The 22,735-nt window shown below is 47.8% G+C and overlaps 1 protein-coding gene across 2 annotated transcripts in view; it reads left to right on the top strand.

The window, feature by feature from the left end:
- Positions 1–22,735, top strand: part of CLIC5 (chloride intracellular channel 5) — a 165,097-nt gene that overhangs the window by 126,949 nt on the left and 15,413 nt on the right. The gene's annotated exons all lie outside the window — the stretch shown is intronic.

Raw genomic sequence — 22,735 nt, 5'->3', positions numbered from 1 at the left:
TTTTATTTGTTCATCCTGAGGCCCTTTGATGCGGGGGAGAGGGTGACAGATGTTGCTTTCTGGCCAGTGCAGGAAAAGAGGCCAGTGGTGCTTATGGTGGAATCAGAAAAGGGATGTGTTTGCGTTCTGAGCCTGCCTTAGTGCGCATCATGATATACTGCCCACAGGGTCCTGCCTTGGCCAGGCGTGGCTCGGTCACTAAGTTGTGTCTGGCTCTTTGTCGCCCTGTGGACTGTAGCCTGCCAGGCTCCTCTGTCCATGAGATTTCCCAGGCAAGAATACTGGAGTGGGTTGCCATTTCTTCCTCCGAGATATCTTCCTGACCCAGGGATCAAACTGGTATCTCTTGCATCTCCTGCATTGGTAGGCGGATTCTTTACCTCGGCACTACCTAAGAAGCCTAATGCCCGTTTATCCCCAGTTCACAACCCTGCTCTGTTCACAGGAAGTCCTGGTTGGAACACATTGCAGCTGCCTTCTGGTCCTTGAAAGACTTCTCAGGGGGTTGACCAGGGGCCATGGTGGGACAGGGTCTGACTCTTTGTGATCCCATGGACTGTAGCCCATCAGGCACCTCTGTCCATGGGGATTCTCCAGGCAAGAATACTGGAGTGGGTTACCATTCCCTCCTCCAGGGCATCTTCCCAACCCAGGGATCGAACCCAGGTCTCCCACATCGCAGGCAGATTGTGTGCTGTCCGAGCCACCAGCCACCAGGGAAGGGCTCATCCTCCACTCGTCCCTTAACTCCGGGCACTGGCCACAGAGCTCAGGCTTGGTGGCCTCCAGTGCCTTCTCAGAGGGCTTTGAGCCCCTCGTTTAAGTTGATGGGATTTACTTATTTATTTTTGGCTGTACTGGATCTTTGTTGCTTCTCAAGGGCTTTCTCTAGTTATGACCAGCAGGGGATACTCTGTTGCAGCCCTCAAGCCTCTCAGAGTGGTGGCTTCTCTTGTGGAGGAGCCCAGGCTCTAGGCACACAGGTTCAGTGGTTGTGGCCCCTGGGTTTAGCTGCTCTGCAGCATGTGAAATCTTCCCAGATCAGGGATCGAATCCATGTCCTCTGCACTGGCAGGCAGATTCTTACCTACTGCGCCACTGGGGAAGTCCTAAGTTGGCAGTGTTTCTATATATATGGAGAGAGATTTATTTATGGTTGCATCAGGCCTTGCTGTGGCATGTGGGATCTTCATGGCAGTGCACAGGCTTTTCTCTAGTTCAGTAGTTGCAACTCTCCGGTTTAGTTGCCCCGAGGCATGTGGGGTCTTAGCTCCCCAACCAGTCATCGAACCTTCATCTGCTGCATTGGAAGGCACGTTCTTAACCACTGGACTGCCAGGGAAGTCGCATAAGTTGATAGCATTTTTAGTCCCTCATTTGACCTGGTCCTTTAGCATGAGTTAAAGTGATTTGAATAGCACTGTCCCATTGAGAATATGTGTGTCCCTTGAAGAACTGTGTTAGTCGCTGGGAGGAGAAGGAAGAAGGATGAGGAAGTTTGCTGGCCCCCTGAATAGGAGGATGGAGCCTAGCCCTGAGCCAGGCAGAGCAAGGGTGTCACGAAAACTTTGTAAATGGATGAGTGACTGAATAGTGATTGGTTGAACAGCACTCCCGGCATCTTCACGAATGAGTGAGAAATTGAATATACAACAGGTGATCATACAGTGGATCCCGAAACCAGGTGGCCCATTGGCTTGGACCACCTTGGAGTTAACTGCTCCAGGAGCCCCGAGGAGAAAGGCACCTCTTTGGACCAGGTCACCAGGAAAGACAGCCATTCACGAGATGACAGAGAAGAACTTTTGGCAGGAACTCTTGGTGCAGTGGGAAAGTAAAGGATTCAGTAACAGCTCCTGCAGACCTGGGGGTGCCAAGCACAAAACTAGGTTCTAGAAAAAGGCACTAACCGAGTCTTCGAGGCTTGACTTGTGCAGAAGGAAAGGCTTACGTTCACAAAGATAACAAGACAAGAGGTGAGTGATGAGTTCATCAAAGGGAGTTTGAAGGGCTGATTAGCTAGCCTGTGAACACAGAAAGGGAGTCGGAGCAGCAAAGATTCACCTCTGGGTCATCTGGGAAAGTTTCCTAAGGGATTTCAACCGGGTCATAAAGATTCAGGGTCATTTGACCGGGAACACAGGGTGGAGGATGTGGGGAGGGTGAGAAGACTCCAGTGACAGAGGCCATCTGGAATCCAGAGACCACCAACTCCAGAGACAGCCGGGGTAGGAGGGCAGGTGGGAGGGCGTTGGATTTTACCCTGTGGGCAAGGTGGTCGTTAGAGGTACAGAAGAGGTACCCTAGGGAGGGAGGCCTTTTAGGGACAAGAAAAAGGAGAAACGTGGGAAATAGTTTAAATATGCTCAGTGCTCTTTCTTTGTTGCTATTTGGAGCCTGTAATGTGTTGAGTGTTGTCCCCACAATCCATGTGCACCCGGGACCTCAGAGGGTGACCTTATTTGGAAATAGAGTCTTTGATTTAGTGTGGTCCCTAAATCCAATGATGGGGTCCTTCCTTGTATGAAGAAAAGAGGACACAGAGATCGGCGACAGGCGAGGGGAGGGAGCGGGGAACGTGTGAAGACAGACAGGGAGTACAGAGCCTGCCTCTTTCTGCATCTGTTAAAATATACTTAGTGATGCTTTCAATTTCATCATCTGCCAAACAGGGTCATGAAGAGCATATCCAAGGTCTGTCATGCAGAGTCACGTTATTTATAATTAGATGCTTGTAAACCCTTTAGCACACTGCCTGACCCATTGTAAATGCTCTTTAAATGTTAACTTTGATTATTCCTAGAGCAAAAATGAGATAAACATGAATATTGGCATCAAAAACTGCTGCTTCAGCTCTTACTTCATGAGCCCTAACGAGCACTTCCACATCTCCCAACCATTTAGTCTCTTTTTGACTTGTTTAATTCTGTTTCCCATTTCCTGGGTACATTTGCTTCCTCTCCAAGGTAGACAGTTGCTCTCTTGGTCCACAAAGGTGCAGCCTGCAGATGTGAAGGGACTTGAGTGTCTGTGGATTTCTGGTACCCCAGGGAGTCCGTGAGTGAGGAGAGGAGCACTTTAGGGACAGCATCCAAGGATCACCCACATAAGTGTGATCAGAGGGACTGGAGGAAGAAGGAGCCAGGGAGGACGATTAAGAAGGACTAGCGAGTGAGGAAGAGGGCCCGGCAGTGGGGGGGATCATGAAGATGAGGAAGAAAAATGTTATGAAAAAGTTTGATCTGTGATATGAAACACCGCACAGCTCATGGTAGACTTTGCTTCTTGTGTTCAGTTTTCTGGACGCGTCCTCAGGCGCCCTTCTCTGACTGTTTCTCTCATCTGCATCAGCCCGTTATTCAGACCCTACTCAACAGACTGGCCAGGCTGACCAGGAGCACGGGCCCTTCTCCCTTGGAAAGTGGAGCTGCAGCAGGAGATTGAGAACCCACGTGGCCCAAGGAAGGGCGTCTTTGAGACAGGAGAGAGCCGCTCTGCATTGAGATTTGGTCGTGGGAGTCCCTGCTCTGGGCCCCACACATTTGTCTTTCAACCTTGCAGGGAAAAGTTATGTGATTTGTTCAGCCTTGAAAGTTTATGGAGTTCTGCAGCAGAAGGATGGTGGGGAAGGGTGGGGAAGGCACAAGCTTTGTCCGTCTCAGCTTTGGCAAGCCCGGTAACAAGCCTGGCTTTCCCCGCACTCAGCTCCGTCCTCACCCTGCATGCTGCCTCTGCCCGGCAAAGGCCACTTCCATCCACACTGCTGATTCTGTGCCTAGTGTCCTTCCCTCTCTGCGAGTCCCCCTCCTGGCCCTTCTCTGTTCACCTTCCTCATAGATACAGCCATTGCACACCGACCTCGGTGACCCAAGACTGGGTGGCAACCCTCAGACTCGGCAGCTCCAAGTCCCCTCTCCCCTGGACCCCGCTCTGGCTCAGCGTTCTGCCCACTGGGATGTCAGTTTGGCTTCTTGGGTGTATCCCCTCCCTTGAGGGGTTTCTATGACACCTTGCTTTACCTGCTCACCCGTACTCTTATCTGTTATCTCATAGGAGGACCTGGGCTTCTTTCTTTGAATATCCATCTTGCATTTTGCATTTCTTACCATCAAACTGCTGTTTGAACATACTCTGCCAAACCCCTTGGCTATCAAGGAAATCATTTTAGCTATTTATTGTAATCCAGGCATAACTACTGCATTTTACTTTCTTCCCCCCGCCCCCCCCCCCCACCCAGCTCTTTTCCTTTGTGCTTTAGTCCTATCCATCTACCGGTTTATTTCACTTTTCGTACATACCGCAAGTCCCAGACAATCAACAAAGGGATCTCTTATGTGTCTTGCGTTCTTTATTCCTCTTCACTCTTGTTAAAGTCCTTTGTTAATTCCTCCAGCCCTATCATGTGTCCCTAGATATATTAATATCCGTGCCCCTATGACTGTCTCATTTTTGGCTTGTGGCGCATCCTCATGTACTTTTCTCCATTTCCTTCTTGGTTGGAGAGTAAGTGGACGTATACGTACCTGTGGACTAAGGACAAAACTCCCGCCGTCATTTCTCCTTTATCCTTGCGCACAAGTCCACATCCACGGGGCTCTCTTCCTCTGCTAAGAGGTCTAAGAGTCCCAAACCTACCTGTTTGTGTCTAATCCAAGCAGATCCTATGCAGCCTACCTGCTTTTCCTTCCCACCTTTGCCTATTCCTTTTTCACATATCTGACGCAGACTGCAGACCCCACCTCTTTCTCTGCTAAGTGCTGTTTTTCCAGCTTAGATGATTTTGGTCTTTCAAGACTGCCTTGGAATTCCCTCACCTCCTGCTGCCTCAAGTCTGGCTTCCTCTTATTTCCGTCTCTGTTTCCATCTATCCTGGGGGCTTGCTTTGTATTTTAAAATGTATACTCCACTCAAACCAGACAGGCTTTATAGCCACTCACAGGGGGACGAAAAGCTCTGCAAAGCAGCATATTCTAGAAGGAGGTGAGAAAGAAAAACAAGGCTGGAGGAGGGGGGCCACGAAACAAGCTCAGGGCAAGAGAGACAGGAAAATCAGCTCCTAGAGCCCTGTGCTGGAAGCGGATGACAGACCACAGCCCCTGGGCGAGATGAAGGCAAGGCTGCCCCCCAGGAGAATGACAAGTGACGTGGGGCTGGAGCTGCAGTCACAGAAGCTGTTGCTGTCCTTCCCTTCGTCCATTCATCTCTGTGACTCCCCTTCACGCTCTCCTGGAGTCCAGGCCGGGTGGCGGCGTGGCAGTTTGACCTCTCTGTCCTCAGCCCTCCCTTTGGCGGCACCGCGCTCACGAGTCTCCTCTTCACCTGCCCTTGCTGCACCGATGTCCATCCTTGTTTTCTTCATCATCTTCTCTAGAAGACCCGGGAGAGCACCCTGCAGCCTCTGGCTCATGCCACCAACTTTCTTACTTCTCTCCATTACTTCCAAGACTTGGAGTGTCCTGCTGATGCCTGTCACTCTCTCTCTTTTTAGTCTTCTTCCCAGATGGATTCTCTCTCTCTCTTTTTCCCCCTTGGCCACACTGTGGGGCATGTGGGATCTTAGTGCCTCAACCAGGTACTGAACCCCTGCATTGGAGGGGCAGAGTCTTAACCCTTGGACCACCAAGGAAGTCCCATAGACAGATTTTTAAGTCACTCTGTGTCTCCATTTGTGCAGTTTCCATGCAACCTAATCAAGCATGGCCTAGACCAACCTTCATAAATGTCATCAGCGGTGAACATGGGGTTAAATGAAATAGGCATTTAATTAATTCACTCATAATTTAATAGTTTATTGTTTAATAGAGTTGATTTACAATGTTGTGTTAGTTTCAGGCATATAGCAAAGTGATTCAGACATATATATATATTATATATATACATAAAGAATATATGTATAGATTCTTTTTCAGATCCTTTTTCATTATAGGTTATTCTTCTTTTCCATCATAAGGTTATTATCAAGATACTGACTATAGTTCCCTGTGCTATACAGTAGGTCTTGCTGTTTTATCTACTGTATATATAGCAGTATGTATCTGTTAATCCTGAACTCCCAATTTATCCCTCTCCCCTTCTTTTTTAAATTGAGGGGTAATTGGGGCTTCCCTGGTGGCTCAAATGGTAAAGAATGTGCCTGCAATGCAGAAGATCCAGGTTTGATCTCTGGGTCTGGAAGATCCCCTGGAGGAGGGCATGGTAACCCACGCCAGTATTCTTGCCCGGAGAATTCCATGGATAGAGGAGCCTGGCAGACTACAGTCCATGGGGTCACAAAGAGTCAGACACGACTGAGCGACTAACGCTATCTTTGACACATAACCTCATATTGGTTTCAGGTGGACAACATGGTTTTGTGGAACACAATATTTGTATTCACTGCAAAATGATCATCACAATAAGCCTAGTTAACATCCACCATTATACATTTCGAATTAGATTTTTTTCTTGTGATGAGAACCTTTAAGATTTACTCTGTTAGCAACTTGCAAATATGCAGGACAGCATTATTAAGTACAGTTGCCATGCTGTACGTTATATCCCCAGGGCTTATTTGTTTTAAACCAGAAGTTTATAGCTTTTGACCTCCTCTGCCCATTTTGCTTGCTCCCTACCCCGGCCTGGGGCAGCACCAATCTAATTTCTGTTATTTATGAGCTCTTCTTTTTTCGGTTTGGTTTTGTGTTTAGATTCCACATATAAGTGAGATCATATGGTGTTCGTCTGTCTCTGACATTTCACTTAGCACAATGCCCTCCAGGTCCATCGACGTTGTTGCATTTCCTTCTTTTTACCACTGAATAATATTCCAGAGTGAGTGTGTCTTGCAAACACATATATCACATTTTCTTTATCCATTTATCCATTGATGGACACCTAGGTTGTGTCCAAAGTGAAAGCAAAAGTCACTCGGTCATGTCTGACTCTTTGTGACCCCATGGACTGTCCATGGAATTCTCCAGGCCAGAATACTGGAGTGGGTAGCCTTTTCTTTCACCAGGGGATCTACCCAACCCCAGAATCAGACCCAGGTCTCCTGCATTGCGGGCAGATTCTTTACCAACTGAGCCACAAGGGAAGCCCAAGAATACTGGAATGGGTAGCCTATCCCTTCTCCAGCAGATCTTCCCAACCCAGGAATTGAACTGGGGTCTCCTGCATTGCAGGCAGATTCTTTACCAACTGAGCCACAAGGGGAGCCCAAGAATACTGGAATGGGTAGCCTATCCCTTCTCCAGCAGATCTTCCCAACCCAGGAATCGAACTGGGGTCTCCTGCATTGCAGGCAGATTCTTTACCAACTGAGCCACAAGGGAAGCCCAAGAATACTGGAATGGGTAGCCTATCCCTTCTCCAGCAGATCTTCCCAACCCAGGAATTGAACTGGGGTCTCCTGCGTTGCAGGCAGATCCTTTACCAACTGAGCTATGAGGGAAGCCCATGGACATAGTCCATGTCTTGGCTCTTATGGATCATGCTGCAATACACAGGAGGATGAAGATATCTTTTTGAGTTAGTATTTTTGTTTTCTTTGGATAAATACTCAGGAGTGGAATTGCTGGATCCTGCTTATCCCTTTTTAATGAAGACTGATGGGCCTCTCCGCTGAGTTTGCAAAGATGTACTCCTTCCTAACTATGGAAGACAGTGGGATAGCCTAACATACTCCTACTAAAATATTTGCCCTGATAAGATAATTCTAACTTCCTAAGTAGAGTCCTAAGATCCCTCCCTTGGGTACCTATGATGTGCTGGCCCCAGGGCTGTGTGTTTAGAGTCCCACGCTTGGACTGAGTTGTCTCTGTAGCTTTTGCCCTTCATTAGTTGTAAGTATAATAGCTGCATTTTCCAATAAGAAACAAAAAAATGCCTTCAAGTAAACAAAATACGCTTTCACTTAAACTCTTGTTAAGATTTTGATGGTAAGACACAGTCTGATTTCAAAGATGTCAAGTGTGAAAAAAGTATGTATCTTAGTCTTGATGAAATATGGAAGGTGGTTCCCATAGTTCTTTTAAAATCTAACATTCTGTTACTTCCTAGAGGCTGTGTATGAGAAATGTCAAACCCCTCTTTCTGCTTGACCTTGGGCTACCCTATTGGAAAGAAAGTGAATTGAGGTCAATACTGTTTCCAGATCCCTCTGGGATGGCCGTCCTAACCCCATATCCAATAAAGGGTCAGTTCTGCCCTCTGTCTTTCCTGCCTGGAAACAAATAGTGCTCATCTCTTCACTTGAGGGCTTCCCTGGTGGTTCAGACAGTAAAGAATCTACTTGCAGTGCAGGAGACCTGGGTTCGATCCCTGGGTTGGGAAGATCCCCTGGTAAAGGAAATGGCAACCCACTCCAGTATTATTGCCTGGAGAATCCCACGGACAGAGGAGCCTGGTGGGCTACAGACCGTGGGGTCTGCAAAGAGTCGGACGCAACTGAGCAACTAACGCTGTTTTTCTTAGCTCAGGGGTTGGCAAACTTTTAGACCTTTTGGGCTATCTAAGATGTCACTACTGCTCAGCTCCCCTGCTGGAACACTATAGCAGCCACAGACAATATGGAAACACATGGGCATGGCTGTGTTCCAATACACTTCATTTATGGACACTGAAATTTCAATTTCACACCATTTTCAGGGTCACAAAATATTATTCTCTTTTGACTTTTTTTCCCCAACCATCCAAAAACGTAAAACTCATTCCTAGCCTGAGGGCAGTGCAGAAATAGGCAATGCGCTGGGTCTTGATTTGGTCCTTGGACTATAATTTTTTAGTCCAAAAAGTTTGGACTAAAATTATAACTTTATAACAGTCCAAGCTCTGTTTTAGGTAGTCTCAGGCTACAATAGCAAGTCCTCTTAATTTCTATACCTCTCAGCTGCCTTGTCTCTAATATGGAGCTTGTGACAGTGTGTTATCTTGCACTGTCATATTGATTAAATGAATGAACACATTGACGCACTTCAGACAATACTGCTAAGTCGCTTCAGTTGTGTCTAACTCTTTGCGGCCCTATGGACCATAGCCCACCTGGCTCCTCTGTCCATCAGCTCCTCTGTTCACTGGAGTAGGTTGTCATGCCCTCCTCCAGGGGATCTTCCCTATCCAGGGATCAAACCCTTGTTTGTTAAGTCTCCTGCATTGGCAGGTGGGTTCTTTACCACCAGCGCCGCCTGGGAAGCCCCTTCAGACAGTAGGCACCAATATGCCGTGGCTGTTACTGCTTCTGTTATTCATTTCAAGAGTTCACCCCAGATTCAGGGGTACCCTCCCTCTAGCCCAGCTTTTCGGGTAATGCAGAAGTATGTGCTGCCCTCTTCTGGCCGGTGGAGGAATCCACCCTAGAGACGGATAATCATGCTTCAGTATAAGGAGACTGGTGGACTTCCAAGCATCTTCTCTGTGTCCCAGGACTCCGTTAAGCCTCAGCTTTAGCTGGGGTTTCCACGAGAGGCTCGAAGCCACCTTGCTTTATCTGTGCCCCGCACCCAGAGTTGGGCAAGTGCCCCAGACCCCACGGATCCTCCAGAGGTCGCTGGCTGCCTGCTGATAAGTTCTTCGCCATCCACTGCTTCTTTCTCCCTTGCCTCTCCCCCTCCCATCACCTCTAGTCTTTGCTTTTATGAACTTCCTTGACCTAAAATAGGAAAGTGTTTGCAAGGAGTCGAGCGGCCCGGGAGGGCTGTCAGCCCAGAACTAACAAGCCCGTCACTATCAAAGCCCCCGTGCTGTCTCCGCAGCCTCGTGAAAGCCAGCTTCTGTCGGGGGTGGGGGTGGAGGGGGTGGCAGGAGGCGGGGTGGAGCGTTTTTCCAGATTCCCCAGGATGTGGTGAGCCGCGTTCAGAAGCCAGTGTGTGCATTTATTATTCCCAACCAGCCATTTCCAGCGCGGGCCCTTCCTTCCTGCGCCTCTTCCTCCCTCCCGCCCTCGGCCCCAGGTCACGGCGGGCCCAGGCTGGAGGCCAGGCCTTCCCGAGGGATGGGCACGACCTCCCGCATTCAGCCTCCCGCTCTCCCGTTCGGAGGTGAAAGAGAAGGCAATATGTCAGCAGTATTGGGAGTAGGAACGTGCGTCGTAATCAGCCTGCTGCAAGACAGAGGTCTTGAGGTGGCCACGGGCTCCCAGATCTATTCTATAGGGGACCCTGAGCTGTTCTTTTGGAGGAAGATAGCTGGGTCCAACTCAGGACAGACGGTTACTGGGAAGAAGGCCTGAGCCCAGGTTGTTATCACAGGGCAGCTCCGGGGTGGTCCCCGGACCACCGCAGGGCTAGGATAAGGAAGGGGCTGTCTCCCCACTTCCTCACAAAGCAGTCTCTGCTGTCTCATTTCAAAAAAACGCCTCTGGTCATAAAGGAACCCTTCAGGCTGCCTTCCCTGGCCGCCCTTGAATGCACAGGGCCAACTAGGGGTCTTTTGTTTGTTTGTTTGTTGGGTTAACGTTTTGCTTTGATAAACATTCTTACAAGGAAAAACAACCTAGGCTCTGTGGGACTCACCTCCGAGATGTGGAGCGCTCTGCAGAGGTGCTCAGCTGTCTTCTTACCCATGGGGGGCGGGTGAGGGGGGAGTCCTAGAAGCTAAGAGCTGGAGGGCGGGGAGAAGGCGAGGAGCTCCTGCGGACCCTTGCCCAGAGCATCCCCTCCAGAGACGGTCTCGGACTTGGCTCATGATCAAGGCTGATGTGGCCACGTCTAATTTCAGAGATGCTGCTCCCCAAACAAATCCTTAGCCAGTCATCAGGAAGGCCGTTGGGGTGTCGGGCTGTTGAAGCAGGCAGGCCTGAGGAGGGAGGGAGGGAGGAAGGGTGAAGGGGGCGGGAGGGGAGGGTCCTGCGTGGGTGGGCGCATTCATTAGTAGAGGGAGCGTGTTAGCTGTGTGGGCTCTCGGCAGCAGACCCGAGACCACCAACACCATTCCATGTGCTGGAATTTCCCGCCGTCTGACCAGAATGAGCTCGCCTGGCCTGGCCTGGCCGCGGATCAAGGCCCGGGGAATAAAGGAACATTAAATGACTAATTCGAACATGAGTTCAGTGCTCTTTCACCTCTGGCTACGGTTACTTTATCCTGTGCGGTGGACGCCTCCTGTGCGGTCTGCACGTGGGAACTCAAGCTGCCCCTCTGTCTCTCCCCCTCCATGTATACACACACACGTGTGTGCACACACACGTGTGTGCACACACACAGCCAGCTTGTGTGTGTTCTTATGTCTCTGTGCACTAGTAGAAGCCATTACAGGAAGTCCCCTACATAGAAACCTTCAACTTAACGAACTTTCAAAGACGTGAATCTGCGTTTGCATGTCCAGCCACGGAAGTTAGTTCATGTATTGGGCATACATGGTAACACATGCATCCTCTACAGCGGCTGTGCTTCTGTGCACTTTGCTGTACAGTACTGTATAGCTTACAGTATCTTTATTTCAAGCCCAGGATGTCAGGAAGCAAGCATAAAAGCAGCGGTAGACAGCCCGTTGTGTTAGTTAAGTACCTAGGCAACTCGGACTTAAACGAAGCACTCTCCGAAGAGATGGGAATACCAGACCAGCTTACCTGCTTCCTGAGAAATCTGCATACAGGTCAAGAAGCAACAGTTAGAACCAGACATGGAACAACAGACTGGTTCCAAATTGGGAAAGGAGTGTGTCAAGGCTGTATATTGTTACCCTGTTTATATAACTTATATGCAAAGTACATTATGTGAGATGCCGGGCTGGATGAAGCACAAGCTGGAATCAAGATTGCCAGGAGAGATATCAATAACCTCAGATACGCAGATGACACCACTGTTCTGCCAGAAATCGAAGAGGAACTGAAGAGCCTCTTGATGAAAGTGAAAGAGGAGAGTGGAGTGAAAAACCTGGCTTAAACCTCAACATTCAAAAAACTGAGATCATGGCATCCAGTCCCATCACTTCATGGTAAATAGATGGGGAAACGATGGAAACAGTGAGACTTTATTTTCTTGTGCTCCAAAATACTGCAGATGGTGACTGCAGCCATGAAATTAAAAGATGTTTGTTCTCTGGAACAAGAGCTATGACTAACCTAGACAGCATATTAAAAAGCAGAGACATTACTTTGCTGACAAAGGTCCATCTAGTCAAAGCTATAGTTTCCCCAGTAGTCATGTATGGATGTGAGAGTTGGACTGTAAAGTAAGCTGAGCACTGAAGAATTGGTGCTTTTGAGCTGTGGTGTTGGAGAAGAGTCTTGAGAGTCCCTTGGACTGCAAGGTGGTCAAACCAGTCAATCCTAAAGGAAATCAGCTCTGAATATTCATTGGAAGGACTGATACTGAAGCTGAAGCTCCAATACTTTGGCCACCTGATGTGAAGAACCGACTCACTGAAAATGACCCTGATGCTGGAAAACACTGAAGACAGGAGGAGGAGGGGATGACAGAGGATGAGATGGTTGGATGGCATCACTGACTTGATGGACATGAGTTTGAGCAAGCTCCAGGAGTTGGTCATGGACAGGGAAGCCTGGTGTGCTGCAGTCCATGGGGTCACAAAGAGTCAGACACGACTGAGAGACTGAACTGACTGGCAGACTCCGAATGGAGCTTTTTTTATGTAGGGGACTTACTGTACATAGCACCTTAAATACACAGGGTCACAGATCAATTAACCTGAAAAAGAATGTGCTTGCATGTAAAGTTGTATTGGCCGCAAGACATGGTGGGGGTCTCCCAGCATACCGGTCGGGGGCGTTGTAGTAGGTTTATACAGTGACTTCACTCATAGTCCCCTCTCTGTGGTTAGAACATGGCTTTGAGAGAAAAGTCCCCGTCTTCTCTGTTCACTCTTGGTGGGGAATGGCCCTGGGGAGGTGAACTTGCAGAATGGGTTCCCCATTTGTGGTAGAGCTGGGGCTGAAAATGATAAGATGTAAAATCCAGGTGGTGGGCCAGACCTTCTAACCAAAACTTCAAACACCCCAACTATGAACCCTGCTTGTCAAATCTGTCTCAGTCTTATCCAGGCAGGATTCTGGGCATCATTCTATCCATTTCTCGCAAAGAAGGCTGAAGGGTGGATAAACTGTTCAGAAGACATGATGGAGCCAGGGACAGAGGCAGGATCTGGCATTTCTCAGCTTTAAATGCTTTTGCTATAAACGAGTGATACTAAAACATAAGAATTGAAGCCAGAGGTGAAATTCAGTGTGGTATTTATCAGTAGTTAGATAGGATAATTTATTAAAACAAAACAGTGTTTCCACATAAAAATTTGACTTTAAAACCTTTAGCTTTCTCGAAAACTCTGCTCTTGAACTGTCTTTCCAGAAGATATCCCAGCCCAACTCCAGCCTATTGGTGAATTTATCCTGAGACGCCTCATCAGCTAAATAGATGCATGTGTTTAAGACCTAAGAGACAAACAGCACTTCATTTTGTTTGCCTCATTACCCAGACCATCTTCTGAGCTGAATGGACATCTGAATCCCCCAGGGGTCTTGTGACAGCACAGGTATTGATGCAGCAGGTCTAGGGTGGGGCCTGAGAACTCCCAGGTGGTCCTGATGCCGCTGTGGTCCTGATGCCGCTGGTCCAGGAGGGAGCTTTGAGAAGTAGGGTCTGTCTAGGCAGCAGTCTCCATGGAGATGGGCTGCCTGTACTTCATTCATCATCATTATCCCCAGAGCCCAGCTCAGCCTCTAGCCCAGAGCAGATGCTCAATAAACACTCGCTGAATGAATCAATAAACTGTATCTTAAGCACCCTGAGATGCTCTGACCCTGCCTGCTTGTTTACTGAGAGAGGATGAAAGGGCTGACCCTGCCTTCCCGTGTCAGGAGCATCTCCTCCAGGCTGCTTCCTGCCCCAGCCCACCCAACACTCACCTTGAAAGCCTGTCCTATTCTCCTGATCACCCCGACTCTTCCCAGTTTCCGTTTAAATGTCATGATGCTCTGTGGCTAGAACTGTCGCTCAGCTGAGAACATGTAAGGCTTATATAACCTCTGTTATATTAAATCCAGTCTCATAGTAGGAAAAAAGAGAGAAGTTCATTTAAAACCAATCAATAAGAGTGTAAAAATCTGAACAGTTCCCCGCACGAAGACTATCAGTGTGGTGGCGGTGGCAGTGTTGGCTTAAATGATATTTTTCTTGTCACTCTCAATTTTGTAACTACATTCAAGGAACATTATATTTGGTGTTAAAGGTGAAACATCATGAAGAATCAGAAGAGTAAACACACCAGACTGAATTCTAGTGTTCTTCCAGCCAGAAACCAGGGGACACCTTATTTTTCTAGGAACCCCTAGTCAAGGAAGCATTTAGTGACCTGGATCATAGTAAGTCATGGGTTTACCTGTGCCCCTGTCCAGAACCCCTTCCACTCCTGAAAGTTCCAGGGGAGAGCATCCCACTTCATGATTTCTCAGGCCCCTGCACCCAGGTCTGACTCTGATGGTCACATGCCCATTGGCATTTGCGTCCACAGTTATCCGTGTTTTGTTTCCGTGGTGGGGATGGCAAAGCGAGCTTTCTCAGCACTCTGCCCAGGTCTGGCCCTGGTCTCCATTCTGCCTGTGTCACTTGGCAGAGGGGTGCAGGTTGGTGGTGGCCTCTGCTTCTCGTTTGGCTCTGATGATGTTGCCGGAGGGCCCGCCAGGCCAAACAAATGGAATCCCGGCATCCATCCTCCAGAAACCAAGCTCTCTCATCACGCAGAGAAAGCAACCGTCATAGGTTCTCTGAGGACAGGAGGCCTGTTGCATAAGCATAGGAGATGTATAGAGTTACGTTTTAGGGCCTCTCATCTTTCCTCAAACCCCACTGAATAGTTCGTTCTTACAACGAACACATGTTCAGTACCAGGCACTGCCCAGGTGCTAAAATAATAATGTAATAATGAAATATTGGCAATATGTATACTGGCAATGGTTGTATTTGGCTGCATATAATAGAAACCTGATCACAGAAGCTAATCAAATATTTATGCCATGTTTACATAGTGAAAAACCTATGTAGCATTTTCCTATATGCCATGCTCTGCTCTAATATAAGCAATTTGTATAAATGTTTACTTTTTAATAGGTGTTTGCCTTTCTCACATCACAAAAAATCCAGAGAGGAGAGAGTTCCAGGCAGTTGTAGTTCTTTAAGAAGTCATGGGTCCAGCTCCTTGGAGCATCTGATTCTCAATCTTGAGTGTGTGACTCGCATCCGCGTGTCACGAGATAGTTGCTCCACTTTCAGACGTTACATCTGAGTTCCAGGCAGTGCCAGCAGTGTCTTGTCTTTTCTTTCTCGAAGCATATCCGTCAATTTCCACTTGTATATCATTGGGAAGAACTTGATCATTTGGCTTCCCCTAGTCTGGGGGTCTGGAAAAAAAATAATTGTGACCCAGCTTGTTGCTACTCTGAACAAATCTGGGTTCTCTTGGTAACAAAGACGGTAAAAGTGAACTCTTGCATATAATCTACTTTCAACTTAAGATGATTAAAAAACAAAAAAAACTGCAGTGAAAATATCTGATCTAGCCATGCCAAAAAAAAAAAAGGCATACTATTTCAAATTCTCCCTTGGGCTTGACTAAATCTGAATCATTACCCCACTTAGATTTTAGGAAACAGAAGTATAAAATTGCACACTTAATCTGAGACACTCTTGGTTCAAACTTTAGAAGATGTAAGACTTCTTGTAGTGTACTGTACTTCGTGTAGTAAAAGCTGTTTAGTAAAAGTTATAATACCCAGGGGAGAGTTTCTTCCCCTAATGTAATCCATATTGGGGGACAGCAGTGGGCACCCAGAGATCTGCTCTGAGTTAAGGGAGGGGAGGGTATAACTGTGCAGAATCTGGGAACTTCTGCAAAAGTGTCAGTCATCCACAACCCCCGCCTCAGCTTAACCTCTTAAGTTTGCCTCGTTGCATGACTGCTAAGGAGAAGGCTTTCTCTTCTGCAGCTGTGGTGATGGCAGCCGAGTCAGAGTGAAAGGACCAGCTGAACACGCAGAAAGGAGCTCTACCTCGTTCATCCGGTGTGACTTCCTCAGGGCAAAGGACCGGTCAAGCACAGCATTTATCTGGCAGTCCTTTTCCTCCCAACTCTAAGAATTTATTAGGTGTTTTGTAGCTTTGGCCCTTATATGTCAGCATTATCACACGTGGAACGTAACAACCACTGACTACATGCCAAGCACCAGCCCGAGACTTCTGCAGGTGTTATTCACGGCCACCCTGTAAGGTATACCGTGCTGTGATCTGTTTTGCAGATGAGGAAACTGAGACACAAGAGGTTAAGCTAGTACGTGGCCTATCCGGGATACCAACCTAGGCAACCGGTCCTGTGGTCTGCGCACACTATCTTTAATATAGTCCGTTATGGAAAATGTTCAACTGGGTTGTTGAACAAGGGTTTCCACTTTTTTCAGACTGAGTTGTTGAATAAGGGTTGGGTAGGTCATTTAGGAAACTGGGATCAAATCAACTCATAAAACGGCAGATACTGATTGAACAACTACCGCGTATATGTCGCTGTAAATGCCCAACAATCCCAGCTTCACTGCTGAAGTCCTAATTCAGCAATCCTTGGGGGGCTAAGAGTTCCAAACCTTGCCCATAGAGGGCGCTCCATAGAAACCTATTTGACAAATCGAAGACTCGACCAACTATGTAACCTATTATAGGATAGTCACAAAATGACTAGAACCAACAAATATTTAAATAGAGAGCTATGATGGCACTCTGGCCGTTTTTAAATTGCTAATGGATCTTATGTAAAAGATGTTGCTATTTGAGGATGAAGAAGGCAGAGGGCGGTTAAATAATTTCAGCCTGTTTGGAGAGGTTTGAAAGTTGAAAAACAAAGTCTCTAGGTCTAAAGATGAACAGATGACCGATAAAGTTGACTCCCCCTTGAGGAGTTCATTCCAAATGTCTGAACATCAGCACCCCACCGAAGCTGTGGGCTGATACTTAAAAATAACCTGTTAGAAAAGTCACCGTAAAAATACTCCCCGTTTTCAGCCTGATTCAGTCCACCGCATAAACTACAACCAGCATTAATAGCTTCAGTCAGCATTTATGTTGCTCTTCCTATTAGCACAATGGGGTTTACAACCATTTATGAGTTTCTGGAAAGCCTAATAGAAAACACACATACAAAGTTCGCTTTACAAGTTGCGGGAGTTTTCTTTGCTGAAGGAGCGGCCAGAAGGGGGCGCCACATCCCCATCACAAACGTCTGGGCCAGGCTCCCTAATGGGGACCACATTCTCTGCGGGCGGCTCCAGCTAGTTTTTCCCCCTCCCTGGTGAATTCCCGCAGTTCTCCTCTTCGGCTGGCTCTCTCTCCATTCAGTGTTTCTCTGTCTCTCTCCTCCTGTTCATAAATAAACATCTGGGATGTTTACATGGTACAGACTGTGTTCACACAAGGAAACCTATATGTGAAGAGCTAAGTGATAATCCTTCTCTTCAAATTTACGGTGGCTTTTAGGAGACGCAGCAGATGATTTGAATCTGGAATTGTCTCTGTGATCCATACCTCCCTTCATACTTTTAAATCATAGCTTATGAAAGGCATGTTGGATTGTCCTAAATGCTCTACCATGCCTATGTTTTAAACACACCCTAATAAATAATTTGTTTGAGCTAACTCGAGGAGATAGTGAAAGACAGGGAAGCCTGGCTTGCTGCAGTCCATGAGGTCTCTAAGAGTCGAATACGACTTAGCAACTGAACAATGAACAGTAATTGGCAAAGACTTGTATTTCTTAAAGAAAAGTATTTGTTGTCTTTGTTTATTGTTATTGGGAATAATACTTCGGAACAAAGGGCAAACATAAAGTTGATTTGTGGAGCTGTATAACTCACAATGATCCCCTACAGAGCTTGAGGAGGAAGCTATATGGAGGGTCTGTCTCTTCTCAAGGACAAGCCTTTGGCATTCTTTAGAAATCTATCAAAAAATGCCCCATTCACTAGGTGATTCTCTCCGCCAAAGGGAGGTAGGAAGCCTGCAATGATGTCCTGGATCCCAGTCCACCATCGTGGTTAGAGCTGAATCCTGCCTTGGGGGTAGACAGTTATTCACTGGCCTTTTATTGGAAGAACCATAGGAGTCTGTCATTTCACCTCTCCCATTCAAGGCCCCAGTCCTTCCTAGAACTGGGAAATAATACTCCTGGCAGCCTGAGCCGCAGACTCTTCGCAAGCCCAGCTGATGCCACACAAGGGAACGGCAGGGGTCTGCTGAAGTTGCCGGTGCTTTCCCATAAACCACTATCTTTCTACCTGTTGTCACCAGCACCTAGAGACGAGGGCCCGGGAACTGTTTCCCACCTATGAGCCTGTTGCAGATGGAGCCGATTTGACAGCATCTTCCTCTCCGTGAGGCCAAGTCCACTCTTCCCTGGTCTGATGCCAAAGTAAATGTGGATTCCCCAGACTATCAGGCCAAGAAAATTTCACACCCGGAGAGAACAAGGCTAAACCCAAGGAGATGATCCCAGGCGACTTGGGGTCCTGAGCATGTAGGGGAATGCGGGAGTGGGCTTCGCCCTCTGAGCTCCCCTAACTCTCCTTGGACCTGGGAAGTTCTGGGGTGATTGGATGAGCATCACTTCAGACACCCCGCTTCAGCCTCGAGTTGATCTGTTGCTCTTAATGTTTCACTCAGTCTCTCCTTGCTCCACGTTTTCATGAACTTACATTCTACAGCTGTAATAATGATAATAATAATAATGATGATCTCTAAGTCCCACCATGCATTGGATTCTGTAGAACCAGTGGCAGGATGCGAACCTGCTCAGGTCTCCTGAACACTAGAATGCTGGGCATCCTGCTTCTGCCTGTTATGGCAAGCCTTCTCGGGGAGCCTGGTATGGGGTTGTCTGACACCCTCTGACCCATACTCTGTCTGTCCCTTCCCTGATGATACCAGTGACCTGCCAACAGACAGCCCAGGCACAGCAGAGAGGGCCCACCAAGCATGAAGGAAAGCCAGCCCTGATGCCATTTCCAGCTCAGTGTGGCCTAAGGACCCTCCATAGATACAACTGATATATACATGCCAGTGCCAAGCCACTTCAGTCGTGTCTGACTCTTTGGGACACTATGGAATGCAGCCCACCAGGCTCCTCTGTCCGTGGGATTCTCCAAGCAAGAATACTGGAGTGGGCTGCCTTGCCCTCCTCTAGGGGATCTTCCCAACCCAGGGATTGAACTCGTGTCTCTTCAGTCTCCTGCATTGGCCGGCGAGTTCTCTGCCACTAGCACCGCCTGGAAAGCCTCATACATATACACCTATGATGAATATGCATGTAGGTATGTGTGTGTGACTGTGCCAGGTCACAGTTGTGGCACAGGGGACCTTCAGTCTTTGCTGTGGCATGTGGGATCTATTTCTCGACCAAGGATGGAACCAGGACCCCTGCGTTGGGAATGCAGAGTCTTAGCCACAGGACCACCAGGGAAGTCCCATTGATACAGCTTTAAGAGACAAGAGAGCGTGGGGATCAGCCACCTCTTACCTTCTCTGTGTTCTAGAAAGGTCACTGTGGATCAGAGCGTATGGCCCCCAGTTTCTGCCTGTTTTATAATTTTACCTCTGTGGGGTCATCCATACTCATGTAACCCCAGTATAACTGGGCAATCTTACTCTCTTTAAGGACTTTTGCAACAGAAACAAGCTACACGACTCTAATCCCCAAACCTGGAAGAGTATGGATCTTCCAGGTATGAATGTGGATCCTTACGTAGGATATTTTTAGCGGGAAGGAATTACACTGTCCATCAAAAGCTGAAAGTCCTAAACACCCCTTAGAATATCTTTGTCTCTCCTCAAAGTTGCATTCTTTATGATAGCATCCACGTTTCTGCCCATCTGGCCTGTACCTCCTCTTGCCCCACCCCTCACAACTCTCCTGGACCATTCTGCTGTTCCAGCCCCCTCCTCTCTCCTTGATCTTTGGCCCTTGGGCATCTCGCAGGAGCAATCTGACCTCTCTTAGTTTCTAAAGAAAACCTGCTTCCTCCAAAAGGCAAGGGAGAAGCGATAGAACAGTCTATTTTATTTTTTTCTTATTCCCACCACGTTTTCATTCATGCTTAAAACTATCAACAAGGTGTTGCCATCTTTGTATTTTCTCTCCAAGAGTATGTGATAGTCAGAAGCATCTCTGCTGTGGTGTGCCTCAGACCACAGCTGCATATTTCTTTTTTCATCCTTTATATCAACATGCTCTCAAATGACAAGATGAGAAGTAAAACCTTCATTCAGGCTCAGATGGTAAAGAATCTGCCCGCAGTGTGGGAGATACGGGGTCAACCCCTGGCTTGGGAAGATCCCCTGGAGAAGGGAATGGCTACCTACTCCAGTATTCGGGCCTGGAGAATTCCATGGACTGGCGGGCTACAGTCCATGGGGTCGCATGAGAGTTGGACATGACTGAGCATACACACACTGCTGAAGCTAGGACATGAGGAATGGTACCCTGACAGCCACTCGCTTGTCAGAGGATAAGGGGATATGAGAATATCCCCAGCATAGTGGGAAGATGGAAGTCTGAATGGACCCCCAAGCAGCCGTGGGCCCATCCTTGGCACCCAGAGATGGCCTTGCATAGTAGAAGTTTAAGTTTTGGAATCCGACAGCCCCTGTTTTAAATCCTGGTTTTGCTCCTAAGTCATATAATAGGACTGCTATTTTGAAAACATTTTTCTCTTTGTCTTCCTGGGTACATGATTTTAATATGTCCTAGGTATCAGCTTCAAGAGAGATTAGGGTTCTATAGAAGGAATTCTAAGAAAGAGAAAAAAAATTCAGTATTTAGCTTCTGTTACTCAAAATAGCATTTGCAAAAGAGAGTAGCCTTGTAAGCCAAGCTATTGTCTTAAAATGTTCTAAATGGCCTTTATTTCTCAAAGTTAGCACGTTAAGAACTAGGCCTGGAGGAATCAACTCTCGGAGGGGCTTGCTGCTCTGTGGTTGGTGAAATCTCTGACATAGGAAATGGAAATGAGAGAGACGTTTGGGGGATGAAGGAGGAGAGGGAGCTAGAGATGTGTCTAGAGAGCCTCTCAGGGTGCTATGCTCGGGTATCCATCTCAAGGAAAGTTCTGGATAGAGGCTAGCATCTCATCTGTTACCGCCACTGGAAGGTCACTATCCCCACTAAGTCTGGAAGGACGCGAAGGGGCAGCATCACTGAGAAGAGACAGCCCCTGTGGTAGGTAGCCCCAGCCTTCCACCCAGCAGACCCCAGAACTTCTGTCTCCTCCCCCACCCTCCGCATTAACTCAGGGGGAAGAGCCAGGGAGAGGGAGGCTGTCTGAGAAACTGAGCATTTTTATGCAAAAGAGACTGAGAATGCTCTAGAGGGACTATTTTGATTATTACATCAACTAGGTTCTAATCCAGAATGGACTAAATTAATGCTGTGGTTTTCCCATTACCCAAGGGGGTTGGGAGCTTGTAAGGAAGACCAGAGTGGTTAAAAACAAAACCAGGTATGTTCTTTGTGGTACATCCCAGGAGTCGTTTGAACAACCTGCTGGCACAGGCCAGTGTGCCTTGGGTGAGACTGAGACTCAATTTCTTTATCTGTTCAATGGAAATGAATGATAGCTCTCATCTCGGTAGCTTCGCTGTGTGCTCATATGATCGGTGGTGTAAACACCCCTGGTCCACTTCAGAACAGCAGCGTTTTTCTTACTGTTGCTGGGGAATAGGCTTCGAGCGGTGAAGGAAGCGCAGCAGGGCGCAGGTACGGGGGCGTGGGACCAGCTTCCAGTGACCACCGTCTTCTCCACGGCAGAGGTGAACAGACCCCCATTCAGGCTGCAGACGACAGTCAGAGGTGGACCCCTGGCTCTCCTCTGTCTGCAAGCTCACATGCCAGAGAAAATCCGCATATGAGAGACTGAGGACAGAGGAATTTGGGCCCACAGTCCTTTCACCTGTGACATCTGCGTGGCTCCAAGTGAATTTTGAGCCCCCAGGGGTCTGCACAACCCTTTTTGCTCCTCGGTACCCCTGCTGCATAAAGCATGTCAGCAAAGCACGCCTCAAGGCAGGGCTGAGCTGCGCTTGCAAGAGCTCATTGGAGGCTGAGTCTTGGCTCCCTGGTCTCCATTCAGCCTCCATGCCCGGGTAAGAGTATATTATTTTCTTAGCTCAAATTGCAGTTTCCAAGTCATTATTTCTCTACAACGAGAAAACAATATTGGGTCTTATGTAATATCAACCTCAATGAATCTGGAAGTGATCATGGAATGGGTGGATTTTTTTTTCCCCTCCTTAAGAAAGAGAAAAATAAATTTGAGATTGTTTGCATATGGCTGAGAATATTTATGAACTATTCCCCTTGTTTCCTCATCACATATTTTACCCAGTGCGTTTGTGTGTGGTACGGAATAAATCTTTACAGGAAGGGCGGGGTGGAGAGGGGAAGAAAGCCGTTCAAGGATTGGAGATCCATCAAGTGCCTGGGACGTTAGTGGTCGGGGGGTTTTGGGGTCTCCTCCTGGCTTCAGGCTGGCTTGCTGCTGTGGAAGGGATCCCTCCCTCCTCCCTTCTGCTCCCCCTTTCCTCCTCTCAAAGGAAGTCTTTTGGAAGGAGAGTTTCAGATGCCAACACGGAAGGAATTAACATCATCTTGTCGCTCTGCTTTCTTTCACATCCCCTTCACTCTCACTAGAGCAGAAAGTTCAGCAGCAATGGTTTCACAACCTGGGTGCCGTCAGCCAAAAAAGATCATTAAACTCTATAGAGGCCAGATT

This window comes from Ovis canadensis, chromosome 20 (genome assembly GCF_042477335.2).
Source record: "Ovis canadensis isolate MfBH-ARS-UI-01 breed Bighorn chromosome 20, ARS-UI_OviCan_v2, whole genome shotgun sequence".
NCBI classification, from domain to species: domain Eukaryota; kingdom Metazoa; phylum Chordata; class Mammalia; order Artiodactyla; family Bovidae; genus Ovis; species Ovis canadensis.
Note: the sequence above shows the minus strand (reverse complement) of the source record. Positions and strands in the feature narration are given on the sequence as shown.